This window comes from Phalangium opilio, unplaced genomic scaffold (assembly GCF_054372755.1).
Source record: "Phalangium opilio isolate 3A_F unplaced genomic scaffold, DU_Popi_V2 ptg000037l_1, whole genome shotgun sequence".
NCBI classification, from domain to species: domain Eukaryota; kingdom Metazoa; phylum Arthropoda; class Arachnida; order Opiliones; family Phalangiidae; genus Phalangium; species Phalangium opilio.
The window spans coordinates 7,904,093-7,918,927 of NW_028324160.1; the positions used below are offsets into that span (position 1 = coordinate 7,904,093).

Here is a 14,835-nt window from a genome sequence, read left to right on the forward strand (position 1 = left end):
GCATTCTTTATGACGCATAAAAGATCTTTTACGAAAATAAACAACGAGCTTGCCAGGACTCGAACCTGGAATCTTCTGCTTCGAAGGCAGACGCGTTATCCATTACGCCACAAGCCCTTGCTTCGTATTATAAAAAAATTTCCAAACATTGTATTTGTGCATTCTTTATGACGCATAAAAGATCTTTTACGAAAATAAGCAACGAGCTTGCCAGGACTCGAACCTGGAATCTTCTGCTCCGTAAGCAGACGCGTTATCCATTGCGCCACAAGCCCGTTAGAGCTTGATCAAAATGCTATTGAAGCATTGCAATATTATAAATTTCCCTTCGTTATACTCTAATAATCATCTTTAAATTGTAATACCGAGCTTGCCAGGACTCGAACCTGGAATTTTCTGCTTCGAAGGCAGACGCGTTATCCATTGCGCCACAAGCCCGTTAGAGCTTGACCAAAATGCTATTGAAGCATTGCAATATTATAAATTTCCCTTCGTTATACTCTATTAATCATCTTTAAATGGTAATACCGAGCTTGCCAGGACTCGAACCTGGAATTTTCTGCTTCGAAGGCAGACGCGTTATCCATTGCGCCACAAACCCGTTAGAGCTTGATCAAAATGCTATTGAAGCATTGCAATATTATAAATTTTCCTTCGTTTTACTCTAATAATCATCTTTAAATTGTAATACCGAGCTTGCGAGGACTCGAACCTGGAATTTTCTGCTTCGAAGGTAGACGCGTTATCCATTGCGCCACAAGCCCGTTAGAGCTTGACCAAAATGCTATTGAAGCATTGCAATATTATAAATTTCCCTTCGTTATACTCTATTAATCATCTTTAAATGGTAATACCGAGCTGGCCAGGACTCGAACCTGGAATTTTCTGCTTCGAAGGCAGACGCGTTATCCATTGCGCCACAAACCCGTTAGAGCTTGATCAAAATGCTATTGAAGCATTGCAATATTATAAATTTCCCTTCGTTATACTCTAATAATCATCTTTAAATTGTAATACCGAGCTTACCAGGACTCGAACCTGGAATCTTCTGCTCCGTAGGCATACGCGTTATCCATTGCGTCACAAGCCCGTTAGTGGTTGATCTAAATGCTATTGAAGCATTGCAATATTATAAATTTCCCTTCGTTATACTCTAATAATCATCTTTAAATGGTAATACCGAGCTTGCCTTGACTCGAACCTGGAATTTTCTGCTTCGAAGGCAGACGCGTTATCCATTGCGCCACAAGCCCGTTAGAGCTTGATAAAAATGCTATTGAAGCATTGCAATATTATAAATTTCCCTTCGTTATACTCTAATAATCATCTTCAAATGGTAATACCGAGCTTACCAGGACTCGAACCTGGAATTTTCTGCTTCGAAGGCAGACGCGTTACCCATTACGCGTCAAGCCCTTGCTTCGTGTTATAAAATTTTTTTCCAAACATTGTATTTATGCATTCTTTATGACGCATAAAAGATCTTTTACAAAAATAAGCAACGAGCTTGCCAGGACTCGAACCATGAATCTTCTGCTCCGTAGGCAGACGCGTTATCCATTGCGCCACAAGCCCGTTAGAGGTTGATCAAAATGCTATTGAAGCATTGCAATATTATAAATTTCGCTTCCGTTATACTCTAATAATCATCTTTAAATGGTAATACCGAGCTTGCCAGGACTCGAACCCGGAATCTTCTGCTTCGAAGGCAGACACGTTATCCATTACGCCACAAGCCCTAAATAAAATTTCCAAACATTGTATTTATGCATTGTTTATGACGCATAAAAGATATTTTACGAAAATAAACAACGAGCTTGCCAGGACTCGAACCTGGAATCTTCTGCTTCGAAGGCAGACACGTTATCCATTACGCCACAAGCCCTAGCTTCGTATTATAAATAAAATTTCCAAACAGTGTTTTTATGCATTCTTTATGACGCATAAAAGATCTTATACGAAAATAAACAACGAGCTTGCCAGGACTCGAACCTGGAATCTTCTGCTCCGTAGGCAGACGCGTTATCCATTGCGCCACAAGCCCGTTAGAGGTTGATCAAAATGCTATTGAAGCATTGCAATATTATAAATTTCCCTTCCGTTATACTCTAATAATCATCTTTAAATGGTAATACCGAGCTTGCCAGGACTCGAACCTGGAATCTTCTGCTCCGTAGGCAGACGCGTTATCCATTGCGCCACAAGCCCGTTAGAGGTTGATCAAAATGCTATTGAAGCATTGTAATATTATAAATTTCCCTTCGTTATACTCTAATAACCATCTCTCAATGGTAATACCGAGCTTGCCAGGACTCGAACCTGGAATTATCTGCTTCGAAGGCAGACGCGTTATCCATTGCGCCACAAGCCCGTTAGAGGTTGATCAAAATGCTATTGAAGCATTGCAATATTATAAATTTCGCTTCCGTTATACTCTAATAATCATCTTCAAATGGTAATACCGAGCTTGCCAGGATTCGAACCTGGAATTTTCTGCTTCGAAGGCAGACGCGTTATCCATTGCGCCACAAGCCCGTTAGAACTTGACCAAAATGCTATTGAAGCATTGCAATATTATAAATTTCCCTTCTTTATACTCTATTAATCATCTTTAAATGGTAATACCGAGCTTGCCAGGACTCGAACCTGGAATCTTCTGCTCCGTAGGCAGACGCGTTATCCATTGCGCCACAAGCCCGTTAGAGCTTGATAAAAATGCTATTGAAGCATTGCAATATTATAAATTTCCCTTCGTTATACTCTAATAATCATCTTCAAATGGTAATACCGAGCTTACCAGGACTCGAACCCGGAATTTTCTGCTTCGAAGGCAGACGCGTTACCCATTACGCGTCAAGCCCTTGCTTCGTGTTATAAAAATTTTTTCCAAACATTGTATTTATGCATTCTTTATGACGCATAAAAGCTCTTTTACAAAAATAAGCAACGAGCTTGCCAGGACTCGAACCAGGAATCTTCTTCTCTGTAGGCAGACGCGTTATCCATTGCGCCACAAGCCCGTTAGAGGTTGATCAAAATGCTATTGAAGCATTGCAATATTATAAATTTCGCTTCCGTTATACTCTAATAATCATCTTTAAATGGTAATACCGAGCTTGCCAGGACTCGAACCCGGAATCTTCTGCTTCGAAGGCAGACACGTTATCCATTACGCCACAAGCCCTAGCTTCGTATTATAAATAAAATTTCCAAACATTGTATTTATGCATTCTTTATGACGCATAAAAGATCTTTTACGAAAATAAACAACGAGCTTGCCAGGACTCGAACCTGGAATCTTCTGCTTCGAAGGCAGACACGTTATCCATTACGCCACAAGCCCTAGCTTCGTATTATAAATAAAATTTCCAAACAGTGTTTTGATGCATTCTTTATGACGCATAAAAGATCTTTTGCGAAAATAAACAACGAGCTTGCCAGGACTCGAACCTGGAATCTTCTGCTTCGAAGGCAGACGCGTTACCCATTACGCGTCAAGCCCTTGCTTCGTGTTATAAAAACATTTTCCAAACATTGTATTTATGCATTCTTTATGACGCATAAAAGATCTTTTACAAAAATAAACAACGAGCTTGCCAGGACTCGAACCCGGAATCTTCTGCTTCGAAGTCAGACACGTTACCCATCACGCCACAAGCCCTAGCTTCGTATTTTAAATAAAATTTCCAAACATTGTATTTATGCATTCTTTATGACGCATAAAAGATCTTTTACGAAAATAAACATAGAGCTTGCCAGGACTCGATCCTGGAATCTGCTGCTCCGTAGGCAGACGCGTTAACCCTTGCGCCACAAGCCCGTTAGAGGTTGATCAAAATGCTATTGAAGCATTGCAATATTATAAATTTCCCTTCCGTTATTCTCTAATAATCATCTTTAAATGTTAATCCCGAGCTTGCCAGGACTCGAACCTGGAATCTGCTGCTCCGTAGGCAGACGCGTTAACCCTCGCGCCACAAGCCCGTTAGAGGTTGATCAAAATGCTATTGAAGCATTGCAATATTATAAATTTCCCTTCCGTTATTCTCTAATAATCATCTTTAAATGTTAATCCCGAGCTTGCCAGGACTCGAACCGGGAATCTTCTGCTTCGAAGGCAGACGCGTTATCCATAACGCCACAAGCCCGTTAGAGGTTGATCAAAATGCTATAGAAGCATTGCAATATTATAAATTTCCCTTCGTTATACTCCAATAATCATCTTTAAATGCTAATACCGAGCTTGCCAGGACTCGAACCTGGAATTTTCTGCTTCGAAGGCAGACGCGTTATCCATTGCGCCAAAAGCCCGTTAGAGCTTGATAAAAATGCTATTGAAGCATTGCAATATTATAAATTTCCCTTCGTTATACTCTAATAATCATCTTCAAATGGTAATACCGAGCTTACCAGGACTCGAACCTGGAATTTTCTGCTTCGAAGGCAGACGCGTTACCCATTACGCGTCACGCCCTTGCTTCGTGTTATAAAAAAAATTTCCAAACATTGTATTTATGCATTCTTTATGACGCATAAAAGATCTTTTACAAAAATAAGCAACGAGCTTGCCAGGACTCGAACCAGGAATCTTCTGCTCCGTAGGCAGACGCGTTATCCATAACGCCACAAGCCCGTTAGAGGTTGATCAAAATGCTATAGAAGCATTGCAATATTATAAATTTCCCTTCGTTATACTCCAATAATCATCTTTAAATGCTAATACCGAGCTTGCCAGGACTCGAACCTGGAATTTTCTGCTTCGAAGGCAGACGCGTTATCCATTGCGCCAAAAGCCCGTTAGAGCTTGATAAAAATGCTATTGAAGCATTGCAATATTATAAATTTCCCTTCGTTATACTCTAATAATCATCTTCAAATGGTAATACCGAGCTTACCAGGACTCGAACCTGGAATTTTCTGCTTCGAAGGCAGACGCGTTACCCATTACGCGTCACGCCCTTGCTTCGTGTTATAAAAAAAATTTCCAAACATTGTATTTATGCATTCTTTATGACGCATAAAAGATCTTTTACAAAAATAAGCAACGAGCTTGCCAGGACTCGAACCAGGAATCTTCTGCTCCGTAGGCAGACGCGTTATCCATTGCGCCAAAAGCCCGTTAGAGGTTGATCAAAATGCTATTGAAGCATTGCAATATTATAAATTTCGCTTCCGTTATACTCTATTAATCATCTTTAAATGGTAATACCGAGCTTGCCAGGACTCGAACCCGGAATCTTCTGCTTCGAAGGCAGACACGTTATCCATTACGCCACAAGCCCTAGCTTCGTAATATAAATAAAATTTCCAAACATTGTATTTATGCATTCTTTATGACGCATAAAAGATCTTTTACGAATATTAACAACGAGCTTGCCAGGACTCGAACCTGGAATCTTCTGCTCCGTAAGCAGACGCGTTATCCATTGCGCCACAAGCCCGTTAGAGCTTGATCAAAATGCTATTGAAGCATTGCAATATTATAAATTTCCCTTCGTTATACTCTAATAATCATCTTTAAATGGTAATACCGAGCTTGCCAGGTCTCGAACCTGGAATTTTCTGCTTCGAAGGCAGACGCGTTATCCATTGCGCCACAAGCCCGTTAGAGCTTGATAAAAATGCTATTGAAGCATTGCAATATTATAAATTTCCCTTCGTTATACTCTAATAATCATCTTCAAATGGTAATACCGAGCTTACCAGGACTCGAACCTGGAATTTTCTGCTTCGTAGGCAGACGCGTTACCCATTACGCGTCAAGCCCTTGCTTCGTGTTATAAAAAAATTTTCCAAACATTGTATTTATGCATTCTTTATGACGCATAAAAGATCTTTTACAAAAATAAGCAACGAGCTTGCCAGGACTCGAACCAGGAATCTTCTGCTCCGTAGGCAGACGCGTTATCCATTGCGACTCAAGCCCGTTAGAGCTTGATCAAAATGCTATTGAAGCATTGCAATATTATAAATTTTCCTTCGTTATACTCTCATAATCATCATTAAATGGTAATACCGAGCTTGCCAGGACTCGAACCTGGAATTTTCTGCTTCGAAGGCAGACGCGTTATCCATTGCGCCACAAGCCCGTTAGAGCTTGATCAAAATGCTATTGAAGCATTGCAATATTATAAATTTCCCTTCGTTATACTCTAATAATCATCTTCAAATGGTAATACCGAGCTTACCAGGACTCGAACCTGGAATTTTCTGCTTCGAAGGCAGACGCGTTACCCATTTCGCGTCACGCCCTTGCTTCGTGTTATAAAAAAATTTTCCAAACATTGTATTTATGCATTCTTTATGACGCATAAAAGATCTTTTACGAATATTAACAACGAGCTTGCCAGGACTCGAACCTGGAATCTTCTGCTTCGAAGGCAGACACGTTATCCACTACGCCACAAGCCCTAGCTTCGTATTATAAATAAAATTTCCAAACAGTGTTTTGATGCATTCTTTATGACGCATAAAAGATCTTTTACGAAAATAAACAACGAGCTTGCCAGGACTCGAACCTGGAATCTTCTGCTCCGTAGGCAGACGCGTTATCCATTGCGCCACAAGCCCGTTAGAGGTTGATCAAAATGCTATTGAAGCATTGCAATATTATAAATTTCCCTTCCGTTATACTCTAACAATCATCTTTAAATGGTAATACCGAGCTTGCCAGGACTCGAACCTGGAATTTTCTGCTCCGTAGGCAGACGCGTTATCCATTGCGTCATAAGCCCGTTAGTGGTTGATCAAAATGCTATTGAAGCATTGCAATATTATAAATTTCCCTTCCGTTATACTCTAACAATCATCTTTAAATGGTATTACCGAGCTTGCCAGGACTCGAACCTGGAATCTTCTGCTTCGAAGGCAGACGCGTTACCCAATACGCCACAAGCCCTTGCTTCGAATTATAAAAAAAATTTCCAAACATTGTATTTATGCATTCTTTATGACGCATAAAAGATCTTTTACAAAAATAAGCAACGAGCTTGCCAGGACTCGAACCAGGAATCTTCTGCTCCGTAGGCAGACGCGTTATCCATTGCGCCACAAGCCCGTTAGAGCTTGATCAAAATGCTATTGAAGCATTGCAATATTATAAATTTCCCTTCGTTATACTCTAATAATCATCTTTAAATGGTAATACCGAGCTTGCCAGGACTCGAACCTGGAATTTTCTGCTTCGAAGGCAGACGCGTTATCCATTGCGCCACAAGCCCGTTAGAGCTTGATAAAAATGCTATTGAAGCATTGCAATATTATAAATTTCCCTTCGTTATACTCTAATAATCATCTTCAAATGGTAATACCGAGCTTACCAGGACTCGAACCTGGAATTTTCTGCTTCGAAGGCAGACGCGTTACCCATTACGCGTCACGCCCTTGCTTCGTGTTATAAAAAATTTTTCCAAACATTGTATTTATGCATTCTTTATGACGCATAAAAGATCTTTTACAAAAATAAGCAACGAGCTTGCCAGGACTCGAACCAGGAATCTTCTGCTCCGTAGGCAGACGCGTTATCCATTGCGCCACAAGCCCGTTAGAGGTTGATCAAAATGCTATAGAAGCATCGCAATATTATAAATTTCCCTTCCGTTATACTCTAATAATCATCTTTAAATGGTATTACCGAGCTTGCCAGGACTCGAACCTGGAATCTTCTGCTTCGAAGGCAGACGCGTTACCCAATACGCCACAAGCCCTTGCTTCGAATTATAAAAAAAATTTCCAAACATTGTATTTATGCATTCTTTATGACGCATAAAAGATCTTTTACAAAAATAAGCAACGAGCTTGCCAGGACTCGAACCAGGAATCTTCTGCTCCGTAGGCAGACGCGTTATCCATTGCGCCACAGGCCCGTTAGAGCTTGATCAAAATGCTATTGAAGCATTGCAATATTATAAATTTCCCTTCGTTATACTCTAATAATCATCTTTAAATGGTAATACCGAGCTTGCCAGGACTCGAACCTGGAATTTTCTGCTTCGAAGGCAGACGCGTTATCCATTGCGCCACAAGCCCGTTAGAGCTTGATAAAAATGCTATTGAAGCATTGCAATATTATAAATTTCCCTTCGTTATACTCTAATAATCATCTTCAAATGGTAATACCGAGCTTACCAGGACTCGAACCTGGAATTTTCTGCTTCGAAGGCAGACGCGTTACCCATTACGCGTCACGCCCTTGCTTCGTGTTATAAAAAATTTTTCCAAACATTGTATTTATGCATTCTTTATGACGCCTAAAAGATCTTTTACAAAAATAAGCAACGAGCTTGCCAGGACTCGAACCAGGAATCTTCTGCTCCGTAGGCAGACGCTTTATCCATTGCGCCACAAGCCCGTTAGAGGTTGATCAAAATGCTATTGAAGCATTGCAATATTATAAATTTCGCTTCCGTTATACTCTATTAATCATCTTTAAATGGTAATACCGAGCTTGCCAGGACTCGAACCCGGAATCTTCTGCTTCGAAGGAAGACACGTTATCCATTACGCCACAAGCCCTAGCTTCGTAATATAAATAAAATTTCCAAACATTGTATTTATGCATTCTTATGACGCATAAAAGATCTTTTACGAATATTAACAACGAGCTTGCCAGGACTCGAACCTGGAATCTTCTGCTTCGAAGGCAGACACGTTATCCATTACGCCACAAGCCCTAGCTTCGTATTATAAATAAGATTTCCAAACAGTGTTTTGATGCATTCTTTATGACGCATAAAAGATCTTTTACGAAAATAAACAACGAGCTTGCCAGGACTCGAACCTGGAATCTTCTGCTCCGTAGGCAGACGCGTTATCCATTGCGCCACAAGCCCGTTAGAGGTTGATCAAAATGCTATTGAAGCATTGCAATATTATAAATTTCCCTTCCGTTATACTCTAATAATCATCTTTAAATGGTAATACCGAGCTTGCCAGGACTCGAACCTGGAATCTTCTGCTTCGAAGGCAGACGCGTTACCCAATACGCCACAAGCCCTTGCTTCGAATTATAAAAAAATTTCCAAACATTGTATTTATGCATTCTTTATGACGCATAAAAGATCTTTTACAAAAATAAGCAACGAGCTTGCCAGGACTCGAACCAGGAATCTTCTGCTCCGTAGGCAGACGCGTTATCCATTGCGCCACAAGCCCGTTAGAGCTTGATCAAAATGCTATTGAAGCATTGCAATATTATAAATTTCCCTTCGTTATACTCTAATAATCATCTTTAAATGGTAATACCGAGCTTGCCAGGACTCGAACCAGGAATCTTCTGCTCCGTAGGCAGACGCGTTATCCATTGCGCCACAAGCCCGTTAGAGCTTGATCAAAATGCTATTGAAGCATTGCAATATTATAAATTTCCCTTCGTTATACTCTAATAATCATCTTCAAATGGTAATACCGAGCTTACCAGGACTCGAACCTGGAATTTTCTGCTTCGAAGTCAGACGCGTTACCCATTACGCGTCACGCCCTTGCTTCGTGTTATAAAAAATTTTTCCAAACATTGTATTTATGCATTCTTTATGACGCATAAAAGATCTTTTACAAAAATAAGCAACGAGCTTGCCAGGACTCGAACCAGGAATCTTCTGCTCCGTAGGCAGACGCGTTATCCATTGCGCCACAAGCCCGTTAGAGGTTGATCAAAATGCTATAGAAGCATCGCAATATTATAAATTTCCCTTCCGTTATACTCTAATAATCATCTTTAAATGGTAATACCGAGCTTGCCAGGACTCGAACCTGGAATCTTCTGCTTCGAAGGCAGACGCGTTACCCATTACGCGTCAAGCCCTTGCTTCGTGTTATAAAAACATTTTCCAAACATTGTATTTATGCATTCTTTATGACGCATAAAACATCTTTTACAAAAATAAACAACGAGCTTGCCAGGACTCGAACCCGGAATCTTCTGCTTCGAAGGAAGACACGTTACCCATCACGCCACAAGCCCTAGCTTCGTATTTTAAATAAAATTTCCAAACATTGTATTTATGCATTCTTTATGACGCATAAAAGATCTTTTACGAAAATAAACATAGAGCTTGCCAGGACTCGAACCTGGAATCTGCTGCTCCGTAGGCAGACGCGTTAACCCTTGCGCCACAAGCCCGTTAGAGGTTGATCAAAATGCTATTGAAGCATTGCAATATTATAAATTTCCCTTCCGTTATTCTCTAATAATCATCTTTAAATGTTAATCCCGAGCTTGCCAGGACTCTAACCTGGAATCTGCTGCTCCGTAGGCAGACGCGTTAACCCTCGCGCCACAAGCCCGTTAGAGGTTGATCAAAATGCTATTGAAGCATTGCAATATTATAAATTTCCCTTCCGTTATACCTAATAATCATCTTTAAATGTTAATCCCGAGCTTGCCAGGACTCGAACCGGGAATCTTCTGCTTCGAAGGCAGACGCGTTATCCATAACGCCACAAGCCCGTTAGAGGTTGATCAAAATGCTATCGAAGCATTGCAATATTATAAATTTCCCTTCGTTATACTCTAATAATCATCTCTCAATGGTAATACCGAGCTTGCCAGGACTCGAACCTGGAATATTCTGCTCCGTAGGCAGACGCGTTATCCATTGCGCCACACGCCCGTTAAAGGTTGATCAAAATGCTATTGAAGCATTGCAATATTATAAATTTCCCTTCCGTTATACTCTAACAATCATCTTTAAATGGTAATACCGAGCTTGCCAGGACTCGAACCTGGAATCTTCTGCTGCGTAAGCAGACGCGTTATCCATTGCGCCACAAGCCCGTTAGAGCTTGATCAAAATGCTATTGAAGCATTGCAATATTATAAATTTCCCTTCGTTATACCTAATAATCATCTTTAAATGGTAATACCGAGCTTGCCAGGACTCGAACCTGGAATTTTCTGCTTCGAAGGCAGACGCGTTATCCATTGCGCCAAAAGCCCGTTAGAGCTTGATAAAAATGCTATTGAAGCATTGCAATATTATAAATTTCCCTTCGTTATACTCTAATAATCATCTTCAAATGGTAATACCGAGCTTACCAGGACTCGAACCTGGAATTTTCTGCTTCGAAGGCAGACGCGTTACCCATTACGCGTCACGTCCTTGCTTCGTGTTATAAAAAAAATTTCCAAACATTGTATTTATGCATTCTTTATGACGCATAAAAGATCTTTTACAAAAATAAGCAACGAGCTTGCCAGGACTCGAACCAGGAATCTTCTGCTCCGTAGGCAGACGCGTTATCCATTGCGCCACAAGCCCGTTAGAGGTTGATCAAAATGCTATTGAAGCATTGCAATATTATAAATTTCGCTTCCGTTATACTCTATTAATCATCTTTAAATGGTAATACCGAGCTTGCCAGGACTCGAACCCGGAATCTTCTGCTTCGAAGGCAGACACGTTATCCATTACGCCACAAGCCCTAGCTTCGTAATATAAATAAAATTTCCAAACATTGTATTTATGCATTCTTTATGACGCATAAAAGATCTTTTACGAATATTAACAACGAGCTTGCCAGGACTCGAACCTGGAATCTTCTGCTCCGTAAGCAGACGCGTTATCCATTGCGCCACAAGCCCGTTAGAGCTTGATCAAAATGCTATTGAAGCATTGCAATATAATAAATTTCCCCTCGTTATACTCTAATAATCATCTTTAAATGGTAATACCGAGCTTGCCAGGACTCGAACCAGGAATCTTCTGCTCCGTAGGCAGACGCGTTATCCATTGCGCCACAAGCCCGTTAGAGCTTGATCAAAATGCTATTGAAGCATTGCAATATTATAAATTTCCCTTCGTTATACTCTAATAATCATCTTCAAATGGTAATACCGAGCTTACCAGGACTCGAACCTGGAATTTTCTGCTTCGAAGGCAGACGCGTTATCCGTTGCGCCACAAGCCCGTTAGAGCTTGATCAAAATACCATTGAAGCATTGCAATATTATAAATTTCCCTTCGTTATACTCTAATAATCATCTTCAAATGGTAATACCGAGCTTACCAGGACTCGAACCTGGAATTTTCTGCTTCGAAGGCAGACGCGTTACCCATTACGCGTCACGCCCTTGCTTCGTGTTATAAAAACATTTTCCAAACATTGTATTTATGCATTCTTTATGACGCATAAAAGATCTTTTACAAAAATAAGCAACGAGCTTGCCAGGACTCGAACCAGGAATCTTCTGCTCCGTAGGCAGACGCGTTATTCATTGCGCCACAAGCCCGTTAGAGGTTGATCAAAATGCTATAGAAGCATTGCAATATTATAAATTTCCCTTCCGTTATACTCTAATAATCATCTTTAAATGGTAATACCGAGCTTGCCAGGACTCGAACCCGGAATCTTCATCTTCGAAGGCAGACACGTTATCCATTACGCCACAAGCCCTAACTTCGTATTATAAATAAAATTTCCAAACATTGTATTTATGCATTCTTTATGACGCATAAAAGATCTTTTACGAATATTAACAACGAGCTTGCCAGGAGTCGAACCTGGAATCTTCTGCTTCGAAGGCAGACACGTTATCCATTACGCCACAAGCCCTAGCTTCGTATTATAAATAAAATTTCCAAACAGTGTTTTGATGCATTCTTTATGACGCATAAAAGATCTTTTACGAAAATAAACAACGAGCTTGCCAGGACTCGAACCTGGAATCTTCTGCTCCGTAGGCAGACGCGTTTTCCATTGCGCCACAAGCCCGTTAGAGGTTGATCAAAATGCTATTGAAGCATTGCAATATTATAAATTTCCCTTCCGTTATACTCTAATAATCATCTTTAAATGGTAATACCGAGCTTGCCAGGACTCGAACTTGGAATCTTCTGCTTCGAACGCAGACGCGTTACCCAATACGCCACAAGCCCTTGCTTCGAATTATAAAAAAAATTTCCAAACATTGTATCTATGCATTCTTTATGGCGCATAAAAGATCTTTTACGAAATAAACAACGAGCATGCCAGGACTCGAACCTGGAATCTTCTGCTCCGAAAGCAGACGCGTTATCCATTGCGCCACAAGCCCGTTAGAGCTTGATCAAAATGCTATTGAAGCATTGCAATATTATAAATTTCCCTTCGTTATACTCTAATAATCATCTTTAAATGGTAATACCGAGCTTGCCAGGACTCGAACCTGGAATTTTCTGCTTCGAAGGCAGACGCGTTATCCGTTGCGCCACAAGCCCGTTAGAGCTTGATCAAAATACTATTGAAGCATTGCAATATTATAAATTTCCCTTCGTTATACTCTAATAATCATCTTCAAATGGTAATACCGAGCTTACCAGGACTCGAACCTGGAATTTTCTGCTACGAAGGCAGACGCGTTACCCATTACGCGTCACGCCCTTGCATCGTGTTATAAAAAAATTTTCCAAACATTGTATTTATGCATTCTTTATGACGCATAAAAGATCTTTTACAAAAATAAGCAACGAGCTTGCCAGGACTCGAACCAGGAATCTTCTGCTCCGTAGGCAGACGCGTTATCCATTGCGCCACAAGCCTGTTAGATGTTGATCAAAATGCTATAGAAGCATTGCAATATTATAAATTTCCCTTCCGTTATACTCTAATAATCATCTTTAAATGGTAATACCGAGCTTGCCAGGACTCGAACCCGGAATCTTCTGCTTCGAAGGCAGACACGTTATCCATTACGCCACAAGCCCTAGCTTCGTATTATAAATAAAATTTCCAAACATTGTATTTATGCATTCTTTATGACGCATAAAAGATCTTTTACGAATATTAACAACGAGCTTGCCAGGACTCGAACCTGGAATCTTCTGCTTCGAAGGCAAACACGTTATCCATTACGCCACAAGCCCTAGCTTCGTATTATAAATAAAATTTCCAAACAGTGTTTTGATGCATTCTTTATGACGCATAAAAGATCTTTTACGAAAATAAACAACGAGCTTGCCAGGACTCGAACCTGGAATCTTCTGCTCCGTAAGCAGACGCGTTATCCATTGCGCCACAAGCCCGTTAGAGCTTGATCAAAATGCTATTGAAGCATTGCAATATTATAAATTTCCCTTCGTTATACTCTAATAATCATCTTTAAATGGTAATACCGAGCTTACCAGGACTCGAACCTGGAATTTTCTGCTTCGTAGGCAGACGCGTTACCCATTACGCGTCAAGCCCTTGCTTCGTGTTATAAAAAAATTTTCCAAACATTGTATTTATGCATTCTTTATGACGCATAAAAGATCTTTTACAAAAATAAGCAACGAGCTTGCCAGGACTCGAACCAGGAATCTTCTGCTCCGTAGGCAGACGCGTTATCCATTGCGCCACAAGCCCTAGCTTCGTATTATAAATAAAATTTCCAAACATTGTATTTATGCATTCTTTATGACGCATAAAAGATCTTTTACGAATATTAACAACGAGCTTGCCAGGACTCGAACCTGGAATCTTCTGCTTCGAAGGCAGACACGTTATCCATTACGCCACAAGCCCTAGCTTCGTATTATAAATAAAATTTCCAAACAGTGTTTTGATGCATTCTTTATGACGCATAAAAGATCTTTTACGAAAATAAACAACGAGCTTGCCAGGACTCGAACCTGGAATCTTCTGCTCCGTAAGCAGACGCGTTATCCATTGCGCCACAAGCCCGTTAGAGCTTGATCAAAATGCTATTGAAGCATTGCAATATTATAAATTTCCCTTCGTTATACTCTAATAATCATCTTTAAATGGTAATACCGAGCTTACCAGGACTCGAACCTGGAATTTTCTGCTTCGTAGGCAGACGCGTTACCCATTACGCGTCACGCCCTTGCTTCGTGTTATAAAAAAAATTTCCAAACA

General features: G+C 40.4%; 50 non-coding genes across 50 annotated transcripts; all 50 read right to left on the bottom strand.

Annotated features, from left to right (window-relative positions):
* Positions 1–44: 44 nt before the first annotated feature.
* TRNAR-UCG (transfer RNA arginine (anticodon UCG)) lies at positions 45–117 on the bottom strand. Its single transcript has one exon. It is a non-coding gene; the product is annotated as a tRNA-Arg (tRNA).
* Positions 118–202: 85 nt separating this feature from the next.
* Positions 203–275, bottom strand: TRNAR-ACG (transfer RNA arginine (anticodon ACG)). Its single transcript has one exon. It is a non-coding gene; the product is annotated as a tRNA-Arg (tRNA).
* A 90-nt stretch (positions 276–365) lies between these two features.
* On the bottom strand, positions 366–438 carry TRNAR-UCG (transfer RNA arginine (anticodon UCG)). Its single transcript has one exon. It is a non-coding gene; the product is annotated as a tRNA-Arg (tRNA).
* A 90-nt stretch (positions 439–528) lies between these two features.
* Positions 529–601, bottom strand: TRNAR-UCG (transfer RNA arginine (anticodon UCG)). Its single transcript has one exon. It is a non-coding gene; the product is annotated as a tRNA-Arg (tRNA).
* Positions 602–1,502: 901 nt separating this feature from the next.
* Positions 1,503–1,575, bottom strand: TRNAR-ACG (transfer RNA arginine (anticodon ACG)). The gene has a single exon. It is a non-coding gene; the product is annotated as a tRNA-Arg (tRNA).
* A 91-nt stretch (positions 1,576–1,666) lies between these two features.
* On the bottom strand, positions 1,667–1,739 carry TRNAR-UCG (transfer RNA arginine (anticodon UCG)). Its single transcript has one exon. It is a non-coding gene; the product is annotated as a tRNA-Arg (tRNA).
* A 73-nt stretch (positions 1,740–1,812) lies between these two features.
* Positions 1,813–1,885, bottom strand: TRNAR-UCG (transfer RNA arginine (anticodon UCG)). Its single transcript has one exon. It is a non-coding gene; the product is annotated as a tRNA-Arg (tRNA).
* Positions 1,886–1,971: 86 nt separating this feature from the next.
* On the bottom strand, positions 1,972–2,044 carry TRNAR-ACG (transfer RNA arginine (anticodon ACG)). The gene has a single exon. It is a non-coding gene; the product is annotated as a tRNA-Arg (tRNA).
* A 91-nt stretch (positions 2,045–2,135) lies between these two features.
* TRNAR-ACG (transfer RNA arginine (anticodon ACG)) lies at positions 2,136–2,208 on the bottom strand. Its single transcript has one exon. It is a non-coding gene; the product is annotated as a tRNA-Arg (tRNA).
* Positions 2,209–2,298: 90 nt separating this feature from the next.
* Positions 2,299–2,371, bottom strand: TRNAR-UCG (transfer RNA arginine (anticodon UCG)). The gene has a single exon. It is a non-coding gene; the product is annotated as a tRNA-Arg (tRNA).
* A 91-nt stretch (positions 2,372–2,462) lies between these two features.
* TRNAR-UCG (transfer RNA arginine (anticodon UCG)) lies at positions 2,463–2,535 on the bottom strand. The gene has a single exon. It is a non-coding gene; the product is annotated as a tRNA-Arg (tRNA).
* A 90-nt stretch (positions 2,536–2,625) lies between these two features.
* Positions 2,626–2,698, bottom strand: TRNAR-ACG (transfer RNA arginine (anticodon ACG)). The gene has a single exon. It is a non-coding gene; the product is annotated as a tRNA-Arg (tRNA).
* Positions 2,699–3,111: 413 nt separating this feature from the next.
* Positions 3,112–3,184, bottom strand: TRNAR-UCG (transfer RNA arginine (anticodon UCG)). The gene has a single exon. It is a non-coding gene; the product is annotated as a tRNA-Arg (tRNA).
* Positions 3,185–3,270: 86 nt separating this feature from the next.
* Positions 3,271–3,343, bottom strand: TRNAR-UCG (transfer RNA arginine (anticodon UCG)). The gene has a single exon. It is a non-coding gene; the product is annotated as a tRNA-Arg (tRNA).
* A 1,866-nt stretch (positions 3,344–5,209) lies between these two features.
* Positions 5,210–5,282, bottom strand: TRNAR-UCG (transfer RNA arginine (anticodon UCG)). Its single transcript has one exon. It is a non-coding gene; the product is annotated as a tRNA-Arg (tRNA).
* An 86-nt stretch (positions 5,283–5,368) lies between these two features.
* On the bottom strand, positions 5,369–5,441 carry TRNAR-ACG (transfer RNA arginine (anticodon ACG)). The gene has a single exon. It is a non-coding gene; the product is annotated as a tRNA-Arg (tRNA).
* A 90-nt stretch (positions 5,442–5,531) lies between these two features.
* Positions 5,532–5,604, bottom strand: TRNAR-UCG (transfer RNA arginine (anticodon UCG)). Its single transcript has one exon. It is a non-coding gene; the product is annotated as a tRNA-Arg (tRNA).
* A 412-nt stretch (positions 5,605–6,016) lies between these two features.
* On the bottom strand, positions 6,017–6,089 carry TRNAR-UCG (transfer RNA arginine (anticodon UCG)). The gene has a single exon. It is a non-coding gene; the product is annotated as a tRNA-Arg (tRNA).
* A 249-nt stretch (positions 6,090–6,338) lies between these two features.
* TRNAR-UCG (transfer RNA arginine (anticodon UCG)) lies at positions 6,339–6,411 on the bottom strand. Its single transcript has one exon. It is a non-coding gene; the product is annotated as a tRNA-Arg (tRNA).
* Positions 6,412–6,497: 86 nt separating this feature from the next.
* On the bottom strand, positions 6,498–6,570 carry TRNAR-ACG (transfer RNA arginine (anticodon ACG)). The gene has a single exon. It is a non-coding gene; the product is annotated as a tRNA-Arg (tRNA).
* Positions 6,571–6,825: 255 nt separating this feature from the next.
* TRNAR-UCG (transfer RNA arginine (anticodon UCG)) lies at positions 6,826–6,898 on the bottom strand. The gene has a single exon. It is a non-coding gene; the product is annotated as a tRNA-Arg (tRNA).
* Positions 6,899–6,984: 86 nt separating this feature from the next.
* Positions 6,985–7,057, bottom strand: TRNAR-ACG (transfer RNA arginine (anticodon ACG)). Its single transcript has one exon. It is a non-coding gene; the product is annotated as a tRNA-Arg (tRNA).
* Positions 7,058–7,147: 90 nt separating this feature from the next.
* On the bottom strand, positions 7,148–7,220 carry TRNAR-UCG (transfer RNA arginine (anticodon UCG)). Its single transcript has one exon. It is a non-coding gene; the product is annotated as a tRNA-Arg (tRNA).
* Positions 7,221–7,469: 249 nt separating this feature from the next.
* Positions 7,470–7,542, bottom strand: TRNAR-ACG (transfer RNA arginine (anticodon ACG)). The gene has a single exon. It is a non-coding gene; the product is annotated as a tRNA-Arg (tRNA).
* Positions 7,543–7,633: 91 nt separating this feature from the next.
* On the bottom strand, positions 7,634–7,706 carry TRNAR-UCG (transfer RNA arginine (anticodon UCG)). Its single transcript has one exon. It is a non-coding gene; the product is annotated as a tRNA-Arg (tRNA).
* Positions 7,707–7,955: 249 nt separating this feature from the next.
* On the bottom strand, positions 7,956–8,028 carry TRNAR-UCG (transfer RNA arginine (anticodon UCG)). The gene has a single exon. It is a non-coding gene; the product is annotated as a tRNA-Arg (tRNA).
* Positions 8,029–8,599: 571 nt separating this feature from the next.
* TRNAR-UCG (transfer RNA arginine (anticodon UCG)) lies at positions 8,600–8,672 on the bottom strand. Its single transcript has one exon. It is a non-coding gene; the product is annotated as a tRNA-Arg (tRNA).
* Positions 8,673–8,758: 86 nt separating this feature from the next.
* TRNAR-ACG (transfer RNA arginine (anticodon ACG)) lies at positions 8,759–8,831 on the bottom strand. The gene has a single exon. It is a non-coding gene; the product is annotated as a tRNA-Arg (tRNA).
* A 91-nt stretch (positions 8,832–8,922) lies between these two features.
* TRNAR-UCG (transfer RNA arginine (anticodon UCG)) lies at positions 8,923–8,995 on the bottom strand. The gene has a single exon. It is a non-coding gene; the product is annotated as a tRNA-Arg (tRNA).
* An 85-nt stretch (positions 8,996–9,080) lies between these two features.
* TRNAR-ACG (transfer RNA arginine (anticodon ACG)) lies at positions 9,081–9,153 on the bottom strand. The gene has a single exon. It is a non-coding gene; the product is annotated as a tRNA-Arg (tRNA).
* Positions 9,154–9,243: 90 nt separating this feature from the next.
* TRNAR-ACG (transfer RNA arginine (anticodon ACG)) lies at positions 9,244–9,316 on the bottom strand. Its single transcript has one exon. It is a non-coding gene; the product is annotated as a tRNA-Arg (tRNA).
* Positions 9,317–9,565: 249 nt separating this feature from the next.
* On the bottom strand, positions 9,566–9,638 carry TRNAR-ACG (transfer RNA arginine (anticodon ACG)). The gene has a single exon. It is a non-coding gene; the product is annotated as a tRNA-Arg (tRNA).
* Positions 9,639–10,047: 409 nt separating this feature from the next.
* Positions 10,048–10,120, bottom strand: TRNAR-ACG (transfer RNA arginine (anticodon ACG)). The gene has a single exon. It is a non-coding gene; the product is annotated as a tRNA-Arg (tRNA).
* Positions 10,121–10,537: 417 nt separating this feature from the next.
* On the bottom strand, positions 10,538–10,610 carry TRNAR-ACG (transfer RNA arginine (anticodon ACG)). The gene has a single exon. It is a non-coding gene; the product is annotated as a tRNA-Arg (tRNA).
* Positions 10,611–10,701: 91 nt separating this feature from the next.
* On the bottom strand, positions 10,702–10,774 carry TRNAR-ACG (transfer RNA arginine (anticodon ACG)). Its single transcript has one exon. It is a non-coding gene; the product is annotated as a tRNA-Arg (tRNA).
* Positions 10,775–11,185: 411 nt separating this feature from the next.
* TRNAR-ACG (transfer RNA arginine (anticodon ACG)) lies at positions 11,186–11,258 on the bottom strand. The gene has a single exon. It is a non-coding gene; the product is annotated as a tRNA-Arg (tRNA).
* A 91-nt stretch (positions 11,259–11,349) lies between these two features.
* Positions 11,350–11,422, bottom strand: TRNAR-UCG (transfer RNA arginine (anticodon UCG)). Its single transcript has one exon. It is a non-coding gene; the product is annotated as a tRNA-Arg (tRNA).
* An 86-nt stretch (positions 11,423–11,508) lies between these two features.
* On the bottom strand, positions 11,509–11,581 carry TRNAR-ACG (transfer RNA arginine (anticodon ACG)). The gene has a single exon. It is a non-coding gene; the product is annotated as a tRNA-Arg (tRNA).
* A 90-nt stretch (positions 11,582–11,671) lies between these two features.
* On the bottom strand, positions 11,672–11,744 carry TRNAR-ACG (transfer RNA arginine (anticodon ACG)). The gene has a single exon. It is a non-coding gene; the product is annotated as a tRNA-Arg (tRNA).
* Positions 11,745–11,834: 90 nt separating this feature from the next.
* Positions 11,835–11,907, bottom strand: TRNAR-UCG (transfer RNA arginine (anticodon UCG)). The gene has a single exon. It is a non-coding gene; the product is annotated as a tRNA-Arg (tRNA).
* A 572-nt stretch (positions 11,908–12,479) lies between these two features.
* On the bottom strand, positions 12,480–12,552 carry TRNAR-UCG (transfer RNA arginine (anticodon UCG)). The gene has a single exon. It is a non-coding gene; the product is annotated as a tRNA-Arg (tRNA).
* An 86-nt stretch (positions 12,553–12,638) lies between these two features.
* Positions 12,639–12,711, bottom strand: TRNAR-ACG (transfer RNA arginine (anticodon ACG)). Its single transcript has one exon. It is a non-coding gene; the product is annotated as a tRNA-Arg (tRNA).
* Positions 12,712–12,960: 249 nt separating this feature from the next.
* On the bottom strand, positions 12,961–13,033 carry TRNAR-UCG (transfer RNA arginine (anticodon UCG)). Its single transcript has one exon. It is a non-coding gene; the product is annotated as a tRNA-Arg (tRNA).
* Positions 13,034–13,123: 90 nt separating this feature from the next.
* Positions 13,124–13,196, bottom strand: TRNAR-UCG (transfer RNA arginine (anticodon UCG)). The gene has a single exon. It is a non-coding gene; the product is annotated as a tRNA-Arg (tRNA).
* Positions 13,197–13,609: 413 nt separating this feature from the next.
* TRNAR-UCG (transfer RNA arginine (anticodon UCG)) lies at positions 13,610–13,682 on the bottom strand. Its single transcript has one exon. It is a non-coding gene; the product is annotated as a tRNA-Arg (tRNA).
* Positions 13,683–13,768: 86 nt separating this feature from the next.
* TRNAR-UCG (transfer RNA arginine (anticodon UCG)) lies at positions 13,769–13,841 on the bottom strand. The gene has a single exon. It is a non-coding gene; the product is annotated as a tRNA-Arg (tRNA).
* An 86-nt stretch (positions 13,842–13,927) lies between these two features.
* Positions 13,928–14,000, bottom strand: TRNAR-ACG (transfer RNA arginine (anticodon ACG)). Its single transcript has one exon. It is a non-coding gene; the product is annotated as a tRNA-Arg (tRNA).
* A 249-nt stretch (positions 14,001–14,249) lies between these two features.
* On the bottom strand, positions 14,250–14,322 carry TRNAR-ACG (transfer RNA arginine (anticodon ACG)). Its single transcript has one exon. It is a non-coding gene; the product is annotated as a tRNA-Arg (tRNA).
* An 86-nt stretch (positions 14,323–14,408) lies between these two features.
* On the bottom strand, positions 14,409–14,481 carry TRNAR-UCG (transfer RNA arginine (anticodon UCG)). The gene has a single exon. It is a non-coding gene; the product is annotated as a tRNA-Arg (tRNA).
* An 86-nt stretch (positions 14,482–14,567) lies between these two features.
* On the bottom strand, positions 14,568–14,640 carry TRNAR-ACG (transfer RNA arginine (anticodon ACG)). The gene has a single exon. It is a non-coding gene; the product is annotated as a tRNA-Arg (tRNA).
* Positions 14,641–14,835: the final 195 nt, after the last annotated feature.